The sequence below is a fragment of the Eumetopias jubatus genome, unplaced genomic scaffold (genome assembly GCF_037043125.1).
Source record: "Eumetopias jubatus isolate StellerSeaLion01/CBP00866 unplaced genomic scaffold, mEumJub1_p1.0 scaffold_11, whole genome shotgun sequence".
Taxonomy (NCBI): domain Eukaryota; kingdom Metazoa; phylum Chordata; class Mammalia; order Carnivora; family Otariidae; genus Eumetopias; species Eumetopias jubatus.
This window is the reverse complement of record NW_028274817.1, coordinates 122,698,573-122,723,111: the sequence shown is the minus strand read 5'-3', so window position 1 is coordinate 122,723,111 and position 24,539 is coordinate 122,698,573. Positions and strand designations below refer to the sequence as shown.

General features: G+C 47.1%; 1 protein-coding gene across 1 annotated transcript in view; it reads left to right on the top strand.

Moving 5' to 3' along the window:
• STS (steroid sulfatase) overlaps nucleotides 1-24,539 on the top strand; it is a 159,417-nt gene that overhangs the window by 30,727 nt on the left and 104,151 nt on the right. The window contains exon 2 of the mRNA XM_028114963.2: nucleotides 8,456-8,595. The gene's annotated coding sequence lies outside the window, so the exon portion shown is untranslated. The remainder of the gene's footprint in view (nucleotides 1-8,455; nucleotides 8,596-24,539) is intronic.

Below are 24,539 nucleotides of genomic sequence, written 5' to 3'. Positions count from 1 at the left end.
GCCGGTGTTTTTCACAGATGGCTTGATTGTCGATGCCCTGATTCACCCGTCCCTGTAGAGAAGGGGATGTTTAATGTCCACCAATGAAACCCTTCCTGTTTGAGTCAGCAGGGCGAGCGTGTCTACCAACCAAAGAATAAGGGACTCTATTCCATGGTAAGAGGCACAAAGGTGGTGTGTAGCCATTTATGTGTTCAAAGTCCTACACATATTAATTCAATATAGTATCACCTTTGGCATAGAATGTTAAGATTATAGAGACCGGTCTGCCAACTGTTGGGTGCTCAGCGTAAAACAGAACCCTGTTTCTTGGCGCTGTCCTCATGAAAACTCCCGTGAGTAGGGCAAGGTCTGGCCAAGAAAGGGTAAAGGATGAAGAGTGACAGACACTGTTTTAGGGAGCCATCTGGGAAGGTAACTGTCTATGAGGGGCGCACATGAACAGTTGAACAGTGTGGCCTGATAAAGGACAGGAATCTGCAAAGACCTGCTGGTGTGCCCTGATGCAGGTCCCTAACTGGTGGCCCATCAGCCGCAGCCACACAACTGACCACTGTCACCAGACACCCAGCAGAGCACGAGCTCACACCAACATCATGGCGTGTCAGGTGTATTGAATTACTGAATTCCTGAATACTGAATGTAGCAGTATCAGCAACCTCGCCGTCATGGCTGAGATGAAGTTTGTCCTAGGAGTTGATGCCACAGAGATGGCCTCCTAAGGAACGATTGTAATTAATTTTGTTATACCTTGATTCTGTTTTTTAAGGATCTACTCAACTGTGAATTATAAAATTTTCCCCATTTATGTCTCACATGAAAGGATGAGCATTGGTATATCCTTCCTTTCTGGTACGAATTATCCTTGGTAATTGAAAGGAAGGCTCTACAGATGATCATAGATTCAGTAATTGTCAACATTTTGCCCTATTGGCTCTATCTCTCCGGCCTTAAAGTTGATGACCGCTTGACCCTGACTTTCACGAGGCAGATACTTAGCAGTGCAATCCTACAGTGGGCACCAGAAGCCTTCAGGAGCTAATCGTAAGGAAGCCAGGTAACACTGGCTCACATGTGCATACTGTAGGTGTTGGCCAGGGTTGATCAGGTGCCCCTCAGTGCCCAGTACCAGGCAGTCCCCTCCCTGGCCCCACCACAGGATGGTTGTTCCACATCATGGGGTAACTCCATCCAGGCCTCCAGGATAGCTCTTCAACCAGTGTGCCTGACTAGACTCCAAAATGGATTCTGGCATTAGTCCTGACCTTTGACCTCCCCGTCACCAGGGGAGATCGTCTTTTCATAAACACCACCTGTTATCGGAGGAATGGGTGGGTTGTTGGATAGGAAAGTCGGGTTAAATGATAATGAATGCCCATGGATCGTATGGGCTTCCTGGGGTGGATTGGTGGGTGGCTGGTTTGAGAAACAGTAGAAATGAGGCCATGAGACAATGCGAGAGCCAACAGGCATGAGAAAAGTAGGTCAGTTCTGGGTCAGCTCCAGCTTCCCTTCCCATTCCCTGACTCCCTGGGCTCTAGGAGGGAGAACTAAGGAGACCCAGCTGTTCTTTTTTCTTTTTCTTCTGCTTTTCTTTGGGGTTTTTTTTGTTTGCTTGTTTGTTTGTTTTGGAATTCCAATACAGTTAACCTACAGTGTTATATTAGTTTCAGGTGTACAGTCTAGTGATTCAGCACTTCCATAGGACACCGAGTGCTCGCTCATCATAATAAGTGCACGCCTGCATCCCCGTCACCTCTTGCCCCCATGCCCCCAACAGCCTCCACTCTGGTGACTATCAGTGTGTTCTTTAGAGTTGAGGGTGTGTTTCTTATTCCGCTATAGGCATGCACGTGCACATGCTTGAGCACGCACGTGCACACACACACACACACACACACACACATACATAACACACCTTCTTTATCCATTCATCTCCTCATGGATACTTGAGTTATTTCTATAATTTGGCTGTTGAAAGTAACGCTACAAGAAACATTGGGGTACATGTATCTTTTCAAATTAGTGTTTTCGTGTTCTTTGGGTAAATACTCAGTAGTGGAATTACTAGAGCATATGGCAATTCTATTTTTAACATCTTGAGGAACCTCTGTGCTGTTCTCCAGAGTGGCTGCACCAGTTTGCGTTCCCACCGACAGGGCAGGAGGGTTCCCCTTTCTCCACATCCTCACCAACACTTTTTTTTGTTTGCTTCTTGTGTTGTTGATTTTAGCCATTCTGACAGGTGTGAGGTGGTATCTCATTGTGTGGTTTTGATGTGCATTTCCCTGATAATGAATGATGTTGAGCCTCTTTCCATGGATCTGTTGGCCATCTGTTTGGAGAAATGTCTGTTTATGTCTTCCACCCATTTTTTAAAGTTGGATTATTTGTCTGTGTGTTGAGTTCTATAAGTTCTTTATATATTTTGGATACTAACCATTTATTGGATTTATCGCTTGTACTTCTCACTTTCAGGAGGTTTTCTTTTTATTTTGTTGATGGTTTCCTTTGCTGAGCAGAAGCTTTTTATTTTGATGTCGTACATTTTATTTTGTTGAATTTGTTGAGACTTGTCTTGTGGCCTGATCATGTGATCTGTTCTGGGGAAAGTTCTGTGTGCACTTGAAAAGAATGTGTGTTCTGCTGTTTTTGAGATGAAATGTTCTGAATATATCTGTTAGATCTATCTGGCTCAATATGTCATTCAAAGCCACTCTTTCCTTCTTGATTTTCAATTTGGATGATCTATCCATTGATGTAAGTGGGGTGTTAAAGTTCCCTATTCTTACTGTATTAGTCTTACTTCCTTCCTTTATATTGTTATTGGCTGCTTTATGTATCTGGGTATTCCCATGTTGGGTGCATAAATATTGAGAATTATTATATCCTTTTATTGGATTGTTACCCTTTACACTTATATGATGTCTTTTTTCGTCTCTTGTTACTGTCTTTGTGTTTAAAGTGTATTTTGTCTGATATAAATATCGCTACCCTAGCTCTCTCTTCACTGCCATTTGCATGGGAGATGTTCTTCCATCCCTTCACTTTTGATGTGCAGGTGTCTTTAGGTCTGAAATGAGTCTCTTGTAGGCAGCATAGAGATGGGTCTTGCTTTTTTATGCATTCCGTCACCCTCTGTCTTTTGATTGGAGCATTTAGTCCATTTACATTCCACGTCATTATTGCTAGGTGTGTGCTAATTGCCATTTCATTGCTTGTTTTGTAATTGTTGTAGTTCTTCTTTGTTCCTTCTCTTGTTTTCTGTCAGGGCTTGCTAGCTTTCCTTAGTGCTATACTTAGGTTCCTTGATCTTTATTTATTGATTGATTGATTGATTTGTGGTTATCATTTGGTTTATATATAACATCTTATACGTTGATGGCCATTTAAATTTATACCCATTCTTTTCTCTCACCCGCATTTTACGTATATGGTGTCATACTTTGCCTCCTTTTATTTTGTCAATCCCTTGACTGAGTTTTATAGATATACTTAATTTTACAGCTTTTGTAAAGCTTCCTACTTTTCCTACTCCTACTTAGAGTCTTTCTTTTCCGTTCAAGGAGTCCCCTTCAACATTTCTCCTAAGGCTGCTTTCGTGGTGATACGTTGCTTTAACTTTTGTTTGTCTGGGAAACTCTGTCTCTCCTTCTGTTCTGAATGACAGTCTTGCTGGATAGAGTATTCCTGGCTGCAGGTTGTTTTCCTTTCATCACTTTGAATATATCATGCCACTCTCTTCTGGCCTGCAGAGTTTCTGCTGAAAAATCCACTGCCAGTTTTATGGGGTTCTCCTTGTGGGTATCTGTTTTCTCTTGCTGCTTGTAAAATTCTCTCTTTATCACTATTTTTGCCATTGTTAATTACTGTGTATCTTGGTTTGGAGGTCCTTGGGTTGATCTTTTTGGGTAATCTCTGTGCCTCCTGGATCTGGATTTCTGTTTCCTTGCCCAGATTAGGGACGTTTTCAGCTAATTGCTTCTTCAGATACATTCTCTGCCCCCTTCTATCTGTCTTCTCCTTCTGGGGTCCCTATAATGCAAATGTTATTACACGTGATGTAGTTGCTGAGTTCCCTTAGTCTGTTTTCATTTTTTATTATTATTTTTCCCTCACTTGCTCAGCTTGATTGCTTTCCATTACTCCATCCACCAGCTCACTGATTCATTCTTTTGCTTCTAGTGTACTACTTATTTATTTTGCTTCTAGTGTACTATTTATTTCTTCTAGTGTATTTCTAATTTAAGTTATTGAGTTCTTCGTCTTCGATTTTTTTTTTTTTTTTATGTTTTCTATCTCATTGTTGAGGGTTCTACCAAGATCCTCTACTCTTTTCTCAAGTCCGGGGAGTATCTTTATGACCATTACTTTAAATTCTCTATCAAGTGTATTGATTGTCTCAGTTTTGTTTAGCTTTCTTGCTCTTTCCTAGAATGCAAAATTCCTTGGTCAAAAGGCCATATCATAGATTTCACATTAAAGAGCAAATAAGTACCTAAAGCATTGCATTTCAGAAGAAGTATATGAGTGGGAACACCAGAAACTCTACTATTTCATGGTTTACTCCTAGCCCAGCATGTTTGTTATTGGTATGCTGGGTCTTAGATATTCTCTGGAAAGTCCTTCTTTGCCTGTTGATGAATCAGTAAATTGAGTTCACATTACAATCATCTTGGCTGTTGGTTTTTCTAATCAATGATTGCTCTATCTTGCCTCAACCTGAGACATTGACACACCTGGGGACCGTCAAGCTGAGTTTGAAGACCTCTCTCTCATTGCTTTTGGAGGGTTTGCCTAGGATTATAGCTTAGTGGGAAGATGGGGCTGTTTCATCCATATACACCTTGTACACACATTCAAGATTAAAGCTCTTATCAGCCCTTGTCTTGTGTTCAGTCCCAGGAAATAGATTCTGGGACAAGGAGGGTTTTGGTGGTGGTGGTGGTGGTGGTGGTGGTGGTGGTGGTGTGAGTTCTTAGGATCCACACTTGTAAGGAGGATGACGCAGAGGGAGAAGTTGGATTGTCATGCCCTTGCAATAAAGATCTCAGCGTGTGTCACAGGGAGCTCTGCCGCTCGTATGACTCTCAGAGTTGTCTCACTTTGAAGCAAGGAGGGTACACCTTTGGGACCCAGCCATGGTTACCTTGAGGGTGTGTGTGTGTGGGGGGTGGTCTCACCTTGGGAAAGGCAGGTCTCTCTGGCTGAGAGCAGTTTCCAAAGACCCACTTAGCGGAGAGCCATCGGTTATCAACACAACCAGCAGTTGGCAGGGAAGGTGACCTCTGTCCTCACTGGATGTCAGGACACGTGCTGTGGCATCCACCAAGGCTCTTCTTGCAAATTCCTCAACAGCATGTTCCACTCCTTCATGTTCAGAAGATGGTTTTCACCATGAGTTTCCATTAGCTTCTTAAACTCCTTCAGTCAATCTTCTGAGTATTCACACTTGGCTTGCGGTGGTTACTTCTGTATTCTGCCAACCTTTGCAAGTAAGTAGGGTGGCCGGCTCATCCACGTTTGCCCAGGGATGTCTCAGTTTGAACACTGGGACCCCTCCGTACTGGACAGACTGGGAGGATGGGTCATCCAATGGCAAGCCAGTCAGCCAGAATTCAGCAACCTGCCTTTCCGTTTCTTTACCACGTTCCTGTTACCACCTCCTTCTGAGACACAGCACAACCAGAGTTCTTTGAGGACCACAGCTCTCGGCTGCTGCTAGTGTCAGGTGCTTTCTCTCCTTCTTCTCACTGCTACTCATGGGGTGTCTTGAACTCTTTTTGACGTTTTCCCAGCACAGGTAAGCCTGAGGTCACAACAAAGCAGCATGGTACCAGCCAGCAGCAGTGACTGACAGGTTAAGATAACACCCTGATACGTCCACACAGTTCAGGTGGGGTTTTGCTGCCAAGTACAACTTGGAGTTTACAAAAATTTTCTGATTTCAAGGGCTTTTTGCATCTCAAAATCAAGGACGGGGGTGGGGGGTGGAGGTGGTTGCTGACTCCATCCCTTAGATCCCTGTTGTGGTTTGTAGCCTTGTACAACTGAATTGACAAGGGCAGGAGAGTGACGGACAGATGAGCTAGTAAATGACAGGTCCAGTGATTACAGGTAAACGGAGACAGGAAGGGGTAATGAAGCATGCTTACGATGTGCGAATTCGCCAACTCATCAGTGTACGGGTTCCTGATAATAAAGCAGACATAACCTCTTGGTCTTGTTCTGTGACTATAACTTGGATTATAAATTGTGTCTAAAGAGACTTACTTTCACGTCACTTACCGTTATAATAGTGGAGGCGTCATGGATACGAACATTGTTGCTGTGTGTGATCATTGGAACAAACTGGACATGACCTGGATCTCCCCTCCTAGCTTCTTTTCCTACCTCTGTGATCACACCCACTCTAGTGATTATTGGACCAGTGCCCTAGTGCATAGTTTCTAAACCTTGATGCTGCTGACATTTGAGACTGACTCCTCCTTCATGGTGGAGGGCTGGGTGGATGATTCTCTATGCTGGGGGACTGTCTCGTGCATCACAGGATATTTGAGGGCATCTCTGGTCTCTACCTGCTAGATGCCAGTAGTCCCTGCCCAACCATGAGGACCAAAAATGTCTCTAGACATTGCCTAATGACCCGTGTGGGGCAGAATCGCCAGTGGGTGAGAACAACGCCGCGACTGTTTTGAAAAGCGTCCTTTGAGCACGGGCCTTTAGACTTTCCTGTGCTGTTTTCCTTTGGCAGGTAGGGTTTCTTGCAGTAATACCGCTGTGGTAGGCATTGTGACTTAATCTCCTTTGACCTGTTTGTTCTTCTTTGTCAGTCACCAGGGGTCGTGAGCAGAAAGGATCCAATATGGGTCAAAGCGTTTCCATGCTGATACCTTAAACTCTATTTTCTGTGAATAAAAGGGGTGGACAGGAGAAAGGAAAATGATGATTTGGATCTCTGCGGCCTCGCAAGGGGGGAGTCGCCCGGTTGTTCAAATCCACATCCATACGATCTTAGTCTTGCCCGATAATGTCATGGTGAGTGGGCAGAAGAGATGACCGTGGCAGGTGGTTCTGTCATCCCGGCAGTGGGAGGTCAAGGGTCAACGTTGACAGCACGGCATTCCATTTCCACCAGAATCCGACATGAAATGCCAGGCTGGAAGATTGATTGCAGTTTCAAATGCCATCTGTGGGGCGGTGGGGGGGAGACGGACGGGGGGAAGGGTGTGGGAAATAACCTTTCTGGGACACTGACTGAACCTACGAATTTGTTGCTGGAAGCTTATCTTCAATAAAGCAAGATCCCTGTTTACGAAAGTCTACAGAATAGTAGTTTTTCTCCAGTGTGGTATTGTCTTGTGAATATGGCTTAACAAGTGGGACTATACTTCATATTCTAAAGCATGAAGAATAGATTTATAGGTTAATTGTTTCAAGGCATATGCTAATTTTGTGTAAATGTCAACAACTAAAAATATGTATATATTCTTTTTTTTTTAAGATTTTATTTATTTGTCAGAGAGAGAGAGGGAGAGGGCGTGAGCCAGGGGGAGCAGCAGAGGGAGAGGGAGAAGCAGGCTCCCCGCTGAGCAGGGAGCCCGATGTGGGACTCAATCCCAGGACCCTGGGAGAGTGACCTGAGCCGAAAGCAAACGCCTCGCCGACTGAGCCACTCAGGTGTCCCTAAAGATATATATATTCTTGAGTAGATTCAAAGCTGAACTCCCCTGTAGGACTCTATTCCAGAGGCTGAAAATCTTTTCATGTAAAGTGTCCGACAGTCAATATTTCCAGCTTTGAAGCCAAACAATCACTTGCGCAGCTAGTGACGCCCGACCGTGTGGCGCGGACGCCGCCACAGATGATAAGGGAGCACACGGATGTGGCTGTGTTCCCGCACACTTTCTTTGTGGACACTGAAATATCAATCTCATATACTCTCCATGTGCCACCAAGTATTCTTTCCCCAACCATTTAAACATGTGAGAAACATTCTTCCTGGGCTATAAAAACACAGAGGGGACAGTCGTACAAGCCAGCGTTTGCAAGCCCAGCTCTACTCAGAAAATATTTATTGAGAGCTTGCTGTGGCAGACACATGGCCCCTCCGCTCTTGATCCTTTGAGCCCGTGGGAAGGACAGAAACCAAGTAAGAAGAAACTTCCTAAATAGATTATTGCACAGAGTGATCAGTGGTATCGAGGGGAGACACGGTGCTAGGATGGTTAGCTGGGGAGGGACAGATTTGCTTGGTGTTGGTAACCCGGGGGGCTTCTCTGAGGTGGTGGCGAGTCTGCTGAGACCTGTAGGTGAGCAGGGGTCAGGCAGCGAGTGGAAAGAAGAGACCTGCAGGGGGAGAGATCCTCGAGGCAAGAAAGAGCTTGTTGCGCTGGAGGGTTTCAGCCAGTGCTCGGGCAGCGTCTGACTCTTCTTCCTTTGAACGAATTCACAGGATGAGTCCAGTGCCCCTCGTTCGTGTCTGCTGAGAGCCGCTTGCATCACACGTGTCTGCTGAGAGCCCGCACATGGTGGTCTCCAGAAGCTAACATCTCTGAAGTCAGCCGTCCAAGACGATCTTCAGTTGGCACCCGTGTGAGTACAGGAAGTACTCATGTAGTCCCTTCACTACGTTTCATTGTTGACAAAGTGTGTGCCTCCCCGTGACCACTGTTTAAGTCACATCTGAGTACTTGGTGAGCGTGAAAATGGTGTGTTGTGCGAGATCTCGCATTGCAGGGACAAGGTGAAAGCAGAGCCCACTCATCCCACGAAAGGTCATGTTTGCCAAGGGGAGCATCCGTAGGGGGCACACATGCTTTCTAGGCAAAGGCAGTACCACGGAGGAGGGCGGTGTGCATGGTCTGATTGCAGGAGCACGTGGTGTGTGTGTGGGGAACGTGAGCAGTATGGGGTGCAGAGTTTATAGATGGTTGAAGGCATTTCCTAGACCTTTGAGGTGACTCTAGGTGAATCGCCCAGGCTACAAACTAGTGGTGGGGAGGGCTCTGCTCATGGTTCTCCTGGTTGATCTCAACTGCTTTTCTGCTTCCGATGCCTGAGGGACAGATGGGTCCCTTCTGCAGGAGGAGCTCCTCCGCTGGTGGAGGTGAGTGAGGAGGGACAGGGCAGCTCCCTTCCTGCAGGAGGAGCTCCTCCCCCTGGTGGAGGTGAGTGAGGAGGGACAGGGCAGCTCCCTTCCTGCAGGAGGAGCTCCTCCCCCTGGTGGAGGTGAGTGAGGAGGGACAGGGCAGCTCCCTTCCTGCAGCAGGAGCTCCTCCCCCTGGTGGAGGTGAGTGAGGAGGGACAGGGCAGCTCCCTTCCTGCAGGAGGAGCTCCTCCCCCTGGTGGAGGTGAGTGAGGAGGGACAGGGCAGCTCCCTTCCTGCAGGAGGAGCTCCTCCCCCTGGTGGAGGTGAGTGAGGAGGGACAGGGCAGCTCCCTTCCTGCAGGAGGAGCTCCTCCCCCTGGTGGAGGTGAGTGAGGAGGGACAGGGCAGCTCCCTTCCTGCAGGAGGAGCTCCTCCCCCTGGTGGAGGTGAGTGAGGAGGGACAGGGCAGCTCCCTTCCTGCAGGAGGAGCTCCTCCCCCTGGTGGAGGTGAGTGAGGAGGGACAGGGCAGCTCCCTTCCTGCAGGAGGAGCTCCTCCCCCTGGTGGAGGTGAGTGAGGAGGGACAGGGCAGCTCCCTTCCTGCAGGAGGAGCTCCTCCCCCTGGTGGAGGTGAGTGAGGAGGGACAGGGCAGCTCCCTTCCTGCAGGAGGAGCTCCTCCCCCTGGTGGAGGTGAGTGAGGAGGGACAGGGCAGCTCCCTTCCTGCAGGAGGAGCTCCTCCCCTGGTGGAGGTGAATGAGGAGGGAGGGACAGGGCAGCTCCCTTCCTGCAGGAGGAGCTCCTCCCCCTGGTGGAGGTGAGTGAGGAGGGACAGGGCAGCTCCCTTCCTGCAGGAGGAGCTCCTCCCCTGGTGGAGGTGAGTGAGGAGGGACAGGGCAGCTCCCTTCCTGCAGGAGGAGCTCCTCCCCCTGGTGGAGGTGAGTGAGGAGGGACAGGGCAGCTCCCTTCCTGCAGGAGGAGCTCCTCCCCCTGGTGGAGGTGAGTGAGGAGGGACAGGGCAGCTCCCTTCCTGCAGGAGGAGCTCCTCCCCCTGGTGGAGGTGAGTGAGGAGGGACAGGGCAGCTCCCTTCCTGCAGGAGGAGCTCCTCCCCTGGTGGAGGTGAATGAGGAGGGAGGGACAGGGCAGCTCCCTTCCTGCAGGAGGAGCTCCTCCCCCTGGTGGAGGTGAGTGAGGAGGGACAGGGCAGCTCCCTTCCTGCAGGAGGAGCTCCTCCCCTGGTGGAGGTGAGTGAGGAGGGACAGGGCAGCTCCCTTCCTGCAGGAGGAGCTCCTCCCCCTGGTGGAGGTGAGTGAGGAGGGACAGGGCAGCTCCCTTCCTGCAGGAGGAGCTCCTCCCCCTGGTGGAGGTGAGTGAGGAGGGACAGGGCAGCTCCCTTCCTGCAGGAGGAGCTCCTCCCCTGGTGGAGGTGAATGAGGAGGGACAGGGCAGCTTCTGCCATTAAGATGTCCAGGTGGGCACTGTTGGGTGTTCAGAGCAGGTCACCATCCCCTCTGTCAGCAGGCTCAGAGATGTGTGCACAGAGGTGCTTTCAGAGAAGATATGGGTTCCCGCTGGTGGGGAAGGCTCCCGAAGACGGAACCATGTCATGGGGTCGGAGATCCTGGGCTGTGGATCCCAGCATCTCCACCCGCTGACCTCGTGCCCTCAGGAAGTAGATAAAGCTCTCGGTGTCCACGTTCCCTCTTGGAAAACGGCAGTGCAAAGGACAGGTTCCTAGGGTGACTGAAAGGTGAAGAATGATGTTGGGGAGACAAAGATGCGGATGACCAGGATGCTCCTGGCACCCAGGGCGATAGGCACTGGCGGGAGCGTGGCCGGCAGCGAGATTTAAGGATCTCCAAAACTCCAGTCTGGACGCTTGCGTTGCCGAGGGCCGACGGGTAGTTCTCCATCAGGGCAATTTTTGCCCTCGGGGATGGGACTCTGGCAAGTGTCAGGCATTTTTGGCCTCATGACTTTGGGGGAGCTTTGCTGCTGGCATCCGGTGGGTGGAGGCTAGGGGTGCCGCTCAGCACCCTGCACAGCCCAGCCCCACCGCAGAGATCCACCCAGCCCCAAACCTCAACGGTGCCGAGCTGCAGAAACCCTGCTTGCTCACTTAATCTTCTCTTTCTTCCTGTAATATATTCAGTGGTCTTTTACTTTCAGGGATCTGCGTTAGAATAAGAATTAAAGAGAACAAAAAGAGAAAGACCTTTTAGGATTTTTTTTTCCCTCTTAAATGGAAACCCCAGAGCAGAGGATTCTCCTACTAGAGGAAACATCTGTGGAGGCTTAAAGTCTTCACTTGTATTCATTCTTAATGCTTAGCAGCTTAACAGATTCATTTTCTATTGTGATTTCTGTAACTTGTTCCTTAAAAGACCGTGCGTTCCTTTTCTCTGTCTCAGAAACAAATTTTTGGGAGGTTTTCAAGAATAACTTGTTTTCTAAACTTATCGTGAGTGCAGGAACCGGCTTTGAGTTCTGACATAGCTTTCAAAGCTGTAAGCACCTGCTAAGTAGAGTTTTATTTTTATTCCCCTAGAAAACAACTGTATGTTTTGCAGGGAAATACTCTGAATCCTTTGTGTGTGTGTGTGTGTGTGTGTGTGTGTGTGTGTGTGTGTGTGTATGTGTGATTTTAGTCTAGAGGGGACATTGGCATTCTTTGGACCCAGCTAGAAGAGCTGAGAAAAAAAATTGACAGACCCAGTAGCTAATTAAAAGTATGCAGCTGAAAAAGCTCATGATTAATTCATGATAAACTAATACAGCATTCATTATTCTTTCTTAATGTTCTGATGCAAAGTGTGAGTCTTTCAGTGGGGACTAAAATATCTGTGCCTAAATACCTAATAACAATACCCATTATATCTCACCAACATAAAGCCATCCTCATGGGGTATTTGAATGTACTTCACAATTTAAAATTCAGAGTTCTTGAATACAGCATATGACACTTTTCCCCTCTCCTTAAGTGGACTGGTGATAATCAAGAAAATACTTTTATCTCTGATATTTCTCTTTTTTTTCCCCTCCAAAAAAAAAAAGACCAGTGCAATTAAAGTTTTCTTATGAAACAAAACAAAATAAAATTTCCTTTTTATGACACTTCATATTATTTGGCAAGGCCTGCCCACAGTCTCTTGATTTACTCTGCTTAAATATATACTAGGAGAGTAATGTTTTAATCCTTTGGTGACAATGAAAAGATGTTTCCAGGAGACTGTAAATCCTTAGTGAGGATACTTTGTGGCAGCAAATACCCATGGTAATAAGCGCATTTGGGGGTCAAGGTCCTGCCAACCGGGAAAGTTATGGTTAACTCTGTCGTGTGTGTCTGAGAAAGTGAACAAGGGGAGGCTCCTGATCAGACACATGGTGAGAGAAAATAAAGCCGTCTGCAGATTGTACCGTTGACCGAGTGGATCCTTGACAGTGGGGCACGTTGGTGTCACGTGCGTCCTGATGGGAGGTGACAGGAACACGAAATCATGAGTGTAATGTCCCTGCCGGAAGCCTTCCACTGGAATCTGTTCACAAGGAAGTGAATCGACGAATGCAGAATGTAGCACATTGTAAGAGACAGTTGACCTGCATTCTTCCAAAATAGTCAGTGTCACGGGGTGGAAAGGAAGGTCAGGGACTATTCCTGATTTAGAGAAATGAAGGAACAGAACAGCGGTCCCCAAATGTGGAACGGGGGAAAAAGGAACCCAGAGCCAGAGTTATTTGGGGCCTGTGTCGTCGGTGGGTTGACTGATACTGCATTGTTTGTCTGCACGGTTGGTATTAAGGTGTCGTGGTTATGGAGGCGATGTCCTGTTTCTAGGATACCCACGCCCGGCTCTTGAGAGGGTCACGCTTCTGATCCCTGCAGCTTTCCATGAAACATCATGATACACAAATACAAATACATTTCTCATCCTTTCTTCGGATACGGAGAAAAGGTATGCGAGGATGTACAGGTGTGTATATGCACGTGTATCTGTGTGGAGAGACAGAAAGCAAAGCAACCATTGCAAAATGTAAGCAGTCAGTAAACCTAAGTGAAGGACTATACTGGAGTTCGCTTTTCTTTTCAACCGTTTCGCGAGTTTGGAAGTTTGCAAGAATAAGTATTGGGCAAAATACGTGCGGAGCGTTACTGTCCTTCTCCTGCTTGAGGAGGGGTTTTGGTTCCACTGACTGTGTAGTTTCAGGTTTTTGCACAGGACTGGTGTGTCAGACGCACGTGTTGTGTGCCCCCCTCCATCTGCATGGGGGAGGCCTATGCCTGCCGCGATGCTCAGTGTATCCTGGTCCCTTTTGCGATGGACGGGTCATCATGCCGTGTGGTTGTGAGCTATACTTGGCAAAACCTCCTCCCTGCGACTCTGAAGATGATGAATCCCTGTGTCTTTGTTGGGTAGTGTTTGCAGAATAACCGTGGACCCCGTCACCTCGATTTTCCATGTGGCTTGTTGACATGGTATCGAGCACTGAGTGGGTTCTTGTCAAGAGGTGCATTCACAACATGTTGTTGGTAATTCCTGGGCCACCTTGCAAACTTACCCTACTCCTGCTTCCTTTTCCCTGAGAGGGTCCCCAGGAGAGCTTGATCACGATGGAATACCGTCACGGGAGCTGACTCAGGATGCATACCAACAGTGGTGTGGTATAGACCTCCCATTGTGCATTTGTGTTTGCGTGGTTTGCTGAAGCAGGCTTAGCTCAGGTGCCCTCTGGGTCTGTGGGTGTTTGCATCAGAGCACGAATATCACAGCCTGTCTTGCTTCTTTTGACAAGCACAGTCTGGCTTCAGAATTTAGAACAATAATTTTACTGTCCATTAAAAAAAAAGACGCAGGTCATAATACCTAAGGAATAAAGCATTCCATTTTAAGAAGGCATCTACAGACACACTCGAGCCAAACGCTTAGTTTGCGACCTTGACATCCATTCTACTGAAAACATGTAGGACGCTGGGCCCCATAGGCCGTGCTTGGCGCCCTGTTCCCGTTGGAAGCGTAAGGAAGGCTCCCCTGGGAGCCTCATCAGGCCTGGGGGGCGTGGTCCGAGTTGGTCCCACCCACGTCTAGCAGAGCAACTCTGAGTTTCATGTACGTTGGACTTTCCTATGGGCAGAAGATGCTGTGAGTAAACTCAGTGGCAACTCCTGATTTATCTGTCTGTCCTGTTTTATAACCAAGGACCACGGACGCTGACCCGTGTTTGTGATGGTTGAGATAAAGGTGAGATGGGTCTACCCGTGGTCTCGGCTGGGTCTTAGCCATGGTTCAGTGAGAGCAGCAAGACCGTCCGGCCATGGGGACTGAGAACAACAGCAGAGACACATGTGTTACACTGGAAGACAGGACGTTTAGATGCGGAGGGTTCTCATGCAAAAAGATCAGCCACTGTTTGCATTGTCCCCACGGGCCCCTCGTCTGTCCATCCATACATCTGTCCATCCATGCCGCCACGTACAGGCACGCCTTGGGCTCAGCTGTCTTCCAGGGACGCATGTGCAACACATCAGCGACCTAACGGACTATGTTCATCTACCAGCAGCCAGACGCATTTTCTCAAAACCCAGGCGTGATGCTCCGCCTGGCCCTGCTGGGGCTCTCCGGTGGCTCCCTGTTGGAAAGGAGATGGAATTCTGGAACCAGGGCTGGCAGGAGCTCCACTGGGGGACTCCTCCCAACCATGGCCCCCTTGCAGTCTCTGCCCGTGCAGACACATTGCATTATAAAGCTCTCCCACGGGCCGGGCGCTCTTCCCCCCCACCCCCCGGGGGCTCCCCACCAGCCGACTTCTCCTGGCTCGAGGCCTCCAGCTAGGTGAGGCCCCCTCCCCGCTCCCGACTCTCGTGCCCCGTGTGTAGTGTTACTCTGTCATGGATGGGATCATCGATCCAGTCCTGATGCTTTGAGTCACCTCTGTCTTGCAGACCCACCGCATGCTCTATGGGGGCAGGAAACACACGGTGCTCCCTACGATGTTCCAATAACACAGAGAGCCTTGTAGCTGTGTAGTAAGTGTTGAAAGCATGAATGAAAAAAAGAAGCCTCCAATGTCTTATTAATGGTAAATTACGTTCCTTGGATTTTAGTCAAACAAGGTTACTTGCAAAAAAAAAAAAATCACCTTTCTGATAGAATTTGGCCTCTCACGTACCCCAGTGTAGAGAACGATCTTTAGCTCTGGGGTGCCTCGAGCTGTGTCTTTGCCGAATATGAGGGAGGCTGGCCTTCGTTAAAGATGATCTCCAATTAACCCGTGCGGGTTCCTTACGGGAGACAAAGCATCTCATTCCTGGAAGAAGCATGTGCTTTTCTTTGTACCTTATACACAGAAACAACATCTTAAAATCAGGTCCCTGAATTTTCTACCACATTCCACCACATGTGCTTTCGTCGTGTAGCTCACAATATCGAAGAAGAAAGACAGTCCCTTCATCTACGCTACATGTGGGGTGTTGTACTGATTAGGATTCTTTTTCCTTTAAAAAGCTTCTATTAGTAAACTTTACATTTAATGAGTGAGTTCTGTACAAACGACCATGCAGTTCCAGGTATGAAATACGAGATTATTTGAAGTCAGGAAATAATCCATACCATACCTTCATATTTGTTTAAGATGTCAGGAGACAGTAATAAAATGCCTGTAATTAGATTGATTTTATAATGTGGAGGCACAGCCTTCTAATTTTAAAAGCATAATGGGTCGATGGTGAGTGGTTAGCATGATACTATTGAAACCTGTTCTGCGGTGATACTTTAGTACTCCTGTGCTACCTTATATCTGCATTTTATTAAAATCAACTCTGGATTTGACGACAAGACGGAAATTTACCATCGAATATCATGTTTTCCTATTATCCTTCTTTTGTAACCTAAGATGTGTGTTGTTTCTTTGAGTTCTACATTTTTAAAAATTTTTTTAAAACATTGGGCGCCTGGGTGGCTCAGTCGGTTGAGCGACTGCCTTCGGCTCGGATCATGATCCTGGAGTCCCGGGATCGAGTCCCGCATCGGGCTCCCTGCTTGGCGGGGAGTCTGCTTCTCCCTCTGACCCTCCCCCCTCTCATGGGCTCTCTCTCTCTCTCTCATTCTCGCTCTCAAATAAATAAATAAATAAAATATAAAAAAAATTTTTAAACATTTTTTACTCATTTATTTGAGAAAGAGAGATAGATAGAGGAAGAGAAGCAGGGTCCCCACCAAGCAGGGAGCCCAATGCGGGGCTCGATCCCAGGACCCTGGGACCATGACCTGAGCCGAAGGGAGACGCTTCACCGACTGAGCCACCCGGGCATCTCCTCAGTTCTATGTTTTTATAACCGTAGTTTAGTCTGTGGGGGAATCCTGAGATGTTTACAGTCTGTTTCCAGAGCCTGAGGGGATTTGCAGAGTGTGTTTAATTATGTAACGTTTCCTGCTACATGAATGGGGAGCGAGCTGATTTCAGTTATCTGTAAGGTTGGTGTATTTCAAGATCTCTCATTCGGGTTGGGGGTTGATGAAGTGCACGGTTCATGTATATTTATATATTTACAATAGCGGCTCACATGTCATTTCCTTGATTACTTACGTACGTTCTTTGCTTTCAGAAATAAGCATCAGACTCGTTCTTCTGAGGGGGAAAGAAAAAACATGGACTCCAGAGTACATTTGCCTCTAAGGGACATTTCTCTTTGCGCAAAATGGGAAATGGCCTCACCACATCCTTGGCTTTTAGAGACGTTAGTATGCCAGTGCAGAGAGAAGCGTGTTAAGCACATTTAATAATGCCGAACATGATATGGATATAGCTAAAAGCACGTGTGATTTTTCTCTTCAGATTTATTTCACATTTCAAGTATCAGAGAACTTTGTGAGCTTTTTTTTTTTTCTGAGAATACTGGTCTTTACTTTATTCGAAATATCATTCTAGGTCACCTTCATTAGGAATGTCAAAAACTGAATTAGTCCCCACCATCCTGTTTTCTTGTGACTCATTTGACAATGGGTACTTTTGTGACATTTTTTGTGGTCCGTGTTCTTTCATAATAGTGAAAAGCCTGCAGGAGGTATGAGGTCATTCCCTCATTAAGAGAACTTTTTGTCAGACTAGCAGGACATGTCGAGGTTGTATAAAGGAACTCTAGACTCTTACCTTGAATCATCTTATGGCGTGTGTGATGTGGAAGAAGACATGTTTCAGCTTTCCCTGCCTCATCGGTGGGATCGACACCCTCACGCTCTCTCTTTCTCTCTCACGCGCGTACCCGGAGACGATTCGGGGGCAGAGTTACGGTGCAGTGAGTCGTTACTATAAGTGCAGATGGTAGGCATCAGCCCCTTCACGTGCTGGGCAGGATGTCACTTTGCATCCGGTCTGCATTCCGGCTGTGCTGCGGGAGGATTTCCTTCTGTCCTCTCCATCCATGCCATTCTTCCCAGTGCATTCTTCTAGGGAGCCATCTCCCCGCGAGGCGCTGGCCCTCTGTGGCTTCTGTGTGTGTTTGGGCGGGTCCCCCGCTGCTCAAGGGCGCTGCCCTGGAGGCTTGGCACCCTGATCTTGGGACACTGATTTAGATGCTTCCCGACCCGCTGTATGGGCTGCAGGGCCGTGGACCCACCCACGATGTCAGATGAGAACAGTTTTGAGACATGAACTTGAGCCCTCCCCGCACTCTGGGCTTGTGGTGTTGTGGGCAAGGATGGACCCCATGAAGTCATGACCACCGGTGGGGTGTTCTTAACGTGCCCCGTTCAAATCCACAGTGTTCCCACCCCGATCTGAAACAGTTTTGTCTGTGCCTTTGATCTCTTTCCCTCTCCTCTTCACACACTTTGGTAGTGGTTTTCTTTTCTTTTCTTTTCTTTTTTTTCCAGCTAAACATATCGAAAAAATTGCAACAAAGAAAGGAGTCTGCAAAGCTTCACATACAAGGATGTAGACCCATATGGTTTTAGACCTTTAGCTTCTTGAGACGCTACGCTGTTATCATCAGAGCCTTCTTCCACGAGGGAAGAACTCCAGAGATGAGAAATCTGTTAATTCAATTCTCTAGCAATGAGTATTTATTAAGCATTGACCACGTGCTTGGGCTAAAAGAATAAGCACTTAAAAAGATTTCTCTAAAAAGAGAATCTTTTTTTTTTTTAATGATGGCATGACAAGGACCAGCTGCACAGCTTTTGACGGAACATCCTGATTTAAAAATCAGAACTCATCACACTGAAGTCGTCTCAGTTAGGGTCTCTTCAGGCCAACTGCATGCACAGGTTCATTGTCTTTTTATTCTCGTTAGTGCAAATCATCGTATTTGAGCAGTTTTGTAAATTTAATTGTGACATTTGATCCTTTGGCACAAAGGCAATATGATTAAGTTGTATTCTGCAGGCTTTTTTTTCTGACTATAAAAATAAGTAGAATATTTGATAAATGCAAGAATGTATTTGAAAACCGGGGCGCCTGGGGGGCTCAGTCATTAAGCATCTGCCTTCGGCTCAGGTCATGATCCCAGGGTCCTGGGATCGAGCCCCACATCGGGCTCCCTGCTCGGCGGGAAGCCTGCTTCTCCCTCTCCCACTCGCCCTGCTTGTGTTCCCTCTCTTGCTATATCTCTCTCTGTCAAATAAATAAAATCTTAAAAAATTATTTCAAAACTGTGTGAAAACGTCTGGTCGTCCCACGCCTTCAAAACTGATTATAAATGAAGTTACGTCCTGTTTCCTTCCAATTACATACATGTATCTCTACACACAGATACACCTCTAAACACATACATATCCATGTAGAGATGTGAATCGTTTCTTTTTTAAATTTGTGATCATGCTGTCTTAATATCAGGTTCTGCCTTTTCCACACGAAAATTACACCGCAAACCTTTGTGCATGACAAAAATAGTCTTCAAAACTCAAGAATTTTCAGGGCTGCATAATACTTTATTATGTAATTTATTTACCTTTCCCCAGTGCTTGTAGGTTCACAGATTTCTAATGTTGGCAGGAATGAGTTGATAAGTGGCTTGTGTGTATCCCTCGGTATTTTCGTGGGATAAATTCCTAGAGGGCCACCTGGGTGGCTCAGTCAGTTAAGCATCTGCCTTCGGTTCGGGTCGTGATCCCGGGGTCCTGGGATCGAGTCCTGGGTCGGGCTCCCTGTTCATCAGGGAGTCTGCTTCTCCTTCTACTCCCCACTCATGCGCTTTCTCACTATCTCTGTCTCTGTCTCGATTAAAAAAAAAAAAAAGATAAGTTCCTAGAAACGGAAATGCTGGTCCAAGAGTTTGAAAATGTTGAGATACGTGATTGTCCAACGTGCTCCCGAAAGTCTGTCCGAGTTTTGCATTTGCACGACCAGTGAGCAAGAGTCCCCATGACGCCTCCTCTTTTGCATGAGACAGTGTTAGCACAACCAAATTTGGTAGGTCGCAAGCAACATTTTCCTTGTGTGTTCATCTTAATTTTCGATTCCTGATGAGACTGGGTATTTTTCGTGTTTCTGTTAGTTTTATAATTGGCTTCTTGTTCGTTGTTTGACATTTTTTTAGTGAGGATGTTGCTTGTTACCGTCTTCCCGCCCACCCTGCCTACCCTCCTGCTTTTTTCTTAGCCGAGGGCTTATGTTATCCGTCTCCATTCCAACCCGATGGGTAATAATGGCCTATTTCCTTTGAACTACTCTGTGGCTGCTCACAGTGTTTCTCACCCCAGATTCTTCTCGAGGGTAGTTTCTGGTGCGTCTTGTTGCAGATAACACTATTGGGCTTGGACACGTGTGGTGCCTTGACCTCTCGGAAAGAGAAAAGAGAAAGACCCTATTTGGGGTCACTTTCCCATAAAACAGAGTCTTGAGCTAATATGTGATCCTGCAGGCTCGCCCAGTGAAGAGGGGTGAATTCCGCGCTCTGGGAGGTAGCTTCCGTCCGGTTGAATTACGTTGGGAGTAAAGAGTGATTTTTTGCCGCCTCAGCACCAGCATCCCAATTTCACGGTAAAAGAGAGAATGGGGATTTAATTGTTGCAGTTATTATTAATCATGTTTTGCTGCCCCCCCCCCAAGATACATGTGACATTTCTACCCAGTTGTTGTTTGGGGATGTCGGTGAAGAGAGTGTAACATTCAGAAAGGCGGGCAATTGGGAGTGAATGCTCTTGCCCTACACCAAGTGGCAGGTTCCTTGGAAGTGGAGGCCAGCTGCCTGAGTTGCAAACAGTAGGTGCTGGTTGTGTGCACGGGCTCTGTTCCTGGGCGCACACAGCTGGGGCCCCCGTGGTTTGGCCGGTGTGCAACTCCAGGTTGGAAATCATTTTGCCTTTGGATTCGGGGACCATTATCTGATACCATGCAGTGTGGCTGTTGAAACACCAAAGCCACTCTGAGTCTTTCTGCTGCTGGATGTCAGGCACCCCCCCTTTTGATGCACATATGACCTTTCCTTTGCCCTCTGTGTCCTAAGATTCGACGACGACGGGCTTTTCCTCTGGGTCTGTCTTCACTCGGGATGTTGGACATGTGGTCGTCAGTTCAATATGGACATTCACATCTTCTAATGTCTGAGACTCTGTCTTGTGTTACCGCTTTGGTAATTTATCCTGTACATGCTTTCTCTTTCTTTTTTTCCGCCGGTTGGATCCCTCTTGGGATGTCCCGGTTTCATATCTTCTCCCCTGTTACCAGTCACCTCACTGTTTTGTTCCATCTTCCTTTGAAATACCCTCAACTTACTGTTCCCGGCTGAATTATTTCGTCTGTCATATGTTGCATTTCCAAAACTTGTGTTTTGTTCTCTAAATGTGCTTTTTGCAAAGCATCTTTTATTTGTCTTCTTATTGATTGATGGATTGGTTGATTGATGGTTTTAAGTTTTTTGGGGTTTTTTTTGGTCCTTTTGTCTCATGTTAGAGACCCTCATGTTAGAGACCCTTTGCAACGGTATTCTGGTCCTTTGCCTGTGTTTATAGAGAACAGGGAGGTTGTGCAAAGCTGAGGGGAATATGTGTGCTAATTGGGACGCTTACATAGGTCTTGCCGGCCGGAGACCTGGCCTTGACATCCATGACCTGCGGCTATCAGCGGCTGTTGTCTGGGAAGGCCCAGTCTCTGCAGAGAGGAACCCAGAGAATGAGGACCGGCAGGAGGAAGCCCCTGGCCGTGTGGGGCGGGGTGGCCCACCCCGTTTCAGTACCACGGGCGCCTCTGCGGGCACTCGGGTTTCACGCCCTCCTGGAGCCTTACTCAGAGACCCTTCCAGCGTCTGCCTGCCACGCTCCAGGAACCCATCTGCCTTCATCTACATGGGTTACTAGATACTTAACATTTCCTTATTGCAGTTTTAACTGGTATGTAGAGGCCATTGATGACGATGCATGTGCCACCTTAGCCTAAAAACTCTCACTGGCTGCCTCCCCGTCTGTACAACAGCAATATCTGTAGCCTCCTTGACAGTGAGAAAGTTGAGCCTCAAAATGGTTAGGAAATTTCCTGAGAGCCACACAGGAAATGCATTAAAACTGAGGCTGGAACCGGCTTATTCTGGCTCCAAACTTCACGTTTTACCAGTTTTCATCTATGGTATCTGTTTGGGCCGTACGACAGGGCTGATATTCATTCCGGAGCTACATGATGGGCATTTCAAATGTTTTGTCCTCATACTTTGATTAAAAGATCTTGTCCCATTTATTAATTATTGAGCCTGGGTGGCTCAGTCGGTTAAGCATCCGACGCTTGGTTTCCACTCAGGGTTGTGGGATGGAGCCCCACGTCCAGCCTCACATCAGGCTCCATGATGAGCGTGGAGCCTGCTTGAGATACTCTTTCCCTCTCCCTCTGCGCCCTCCACTCCCCCATGCCCTCTCTCTCTCTCAAAAAAAAAAAAAAATCTCGTCCCATTTATCAATAATTAAAGCTTTTCCATAATGATAATAATAATAGTAATAATAGCTTAATCCAGAAGCATTAAAGAAAAGGCATGGGTGTCTCCGTGTTCAGTAAAATCTATATCCTAAGTTGAAGGAAGTGCTAACCCAAGTTATGCTGAAAAACTGTGTTGTGACTTTACTTATTATTTGATAGATCACACAGACCCCATGGCTATCAGAGAAAATAATTTATTCGTTTAGGTTTGACAAGCAAATTGATAGTCTTTTCCCGTAATCCATTTTGAGAGCTTACAAATTTTATTAAAAATTACACCGGTCCCCTCCTGTAGAGGAAACATTTTTAAGAGGCGCTGATCGATTTTTCTGCATTGCTCAGGACATAACATTTTTATTCAGGAAACAACTAGCGTGCTGTTTTCATCTCCCCCTTTGCACTCCACACGTGAATTGTGTTGGCATTGTCTTCGAGCATTTCCAGGATGTACGGAAACCGTAGGGAGTGAGGCAGTTCTCACAAGTGGAGGGTTGCACAATGTTGGTTATCTTTAGTGATTCAGTCAAGAAAGTCTCTGCTTATACTTTCAGGCAGAGGAAGGACTGGGTTTACAGCTTCCCTATTGCTTGAATTCATAAATACTAATTTTAAAATTTTCATGTTTCTAAATGATCTGAGAAAAAGGTCTTGTGGATAATGGTGAAAAAACAAACCCTAATTTAAGGTTTCACCATAGAGCACAGATGTAGTGCTTGACAGGAAAATTTAGAGCTTGAGCTATTTCAACGTTGTGTTCCCAGTTGGAGCTTTAGCAGAAGAAGGATCCATATGTACAACTGAACTTGCATATAAGAGAAGAATTATTTTCTAACTTGGGAAAGAATCCTTGATGTGATAACTTGGGGCAGGTCCGGGGTTACACGTACCTGTAAAAATCACGACCTTTGCACAGATCAGTGCATGACAGATATTTCCTAAGTCCCACCCCATCCCAGGAGCTGAGTTCATTGTCTGGGAGAGCATAAGGAGAATGGTCTCCTGGCCCCTCGAAGTTCGTAGCACAGTGGGAAACACAGCCGTGAAGTTGATGCTCTTGGAGCCAACGGAGAGTTTGAAGTCCCCACTTCTGTGTTACAGTGAAGCTGGCTGTTGGCTCCACAATCCGGGGTAGGAGGGAGCTCGTGTGTTACTGTGCTTACAAGAGAGCGTAAATATGCATAAACAGAATGTGGGCATTTAGCTATTTCCCTCCATGGCGTGCTGAGTTTTCCTGATTCTTCACGCCTTTGTACTTTATTAAGTGTGTTTGTTTTCATTGTCGTAATAAAAGTACAACATGTTTGGGACACACGGGTGGTGCGCTTGATTACCTTTCCTGTTGGTTTTGGCTCAGGTCATGGTTCAGGGTCGTGGGATCGAGCTCTGGGCTCAGCACAGAGTCTGCTTGAGATTCTCTCTCCCTCTGCCCCTTTTGCTTGTGCTCGTTCTCTCTCGCTCTCTCAAATAAGTGAATAAATCTTTAAAAAAAAAAAAAAGGAAAGGACATGCTTACTGTTAAAAAAAAATCTAAAATCAGAAAAGCCTGAAAAAGAAAAAAAAAAAAAAACCCACCATAATTGCATCAGCCATACGAACTCCTGTAATTGGGTGTGTATGTGTGTCCTTGCAGAAATTCTTAGGGATAATATATAGAAATGACAACATGCTATGTGTTCCCTTGTATAATTTCCATCTTGCAACATTGTATCTGAAAACAATTATAGATTCAGAGATAGATACAAAACAATAGTGCAGGGAGGTGTCTTGGGCAAAGCATTGTTGTTTTGGCCGGCCGTATTTCCTATACTTCTAGACCTGGAAATTCCTGACAATCACCGTCTTCACCTCCTGCCCTCCGTCTCCTCCCTCAGTTGCTTTCTTTCCTCATGTGCTCCCTACCCTCCCTGCTTCCTTGGATTCTTCTCTTCTGTATTAACTTTCTAGGGCTGGTCTAACAAATTGCTGGAAAGCTGGGGGCTTAACACCACAGAAATTCATTATCGAGCACGTCAGGTGGTTACAAGTCCACAGTGGGTGTCAGCGTGCTGAAATCAGGGTGTCCACAAGGCCAGTCCCTCCGGGAGGCTCGAGGGCAGAGTCTGTTGCCGTGCCCTGTGCCGCCTCCAGAGGCACCTGTCTTCCTTGGCTCCTGACCCCTTCCTTTGTCTTCACGGCCAGTGGAATGACCATCGTCCAGTGTCTCCCCATCAGCCTTTTAGAAGACCCTTTGTGATGACATTGGGCCCCTCTTTGGGGGTCGGGTCTTCTGCCCTGCCCCACTTCCCTTTGTTCCTTCGGCTCTGAGGTTGGTCCATCCGGACAGTGACTCCTGGGCCTTGATCGGATGCCCGGGGCTGTTGTAAGCCTGGGGGGCTCGCTCTGTATGTAGCATTGCGGCTCCATACAGATGGTCCCCTACTTGTGACCGTTCGACGTAGGGTCTTTCCACTTTTCATCTTACGATGGTGCAAAAGCAGTCAGTGGAAACACTACTTGGGATTTTGAATTTGGATCTTTTCCCAGATGAGATTCATGCAGTCGCATCCTGTCTGG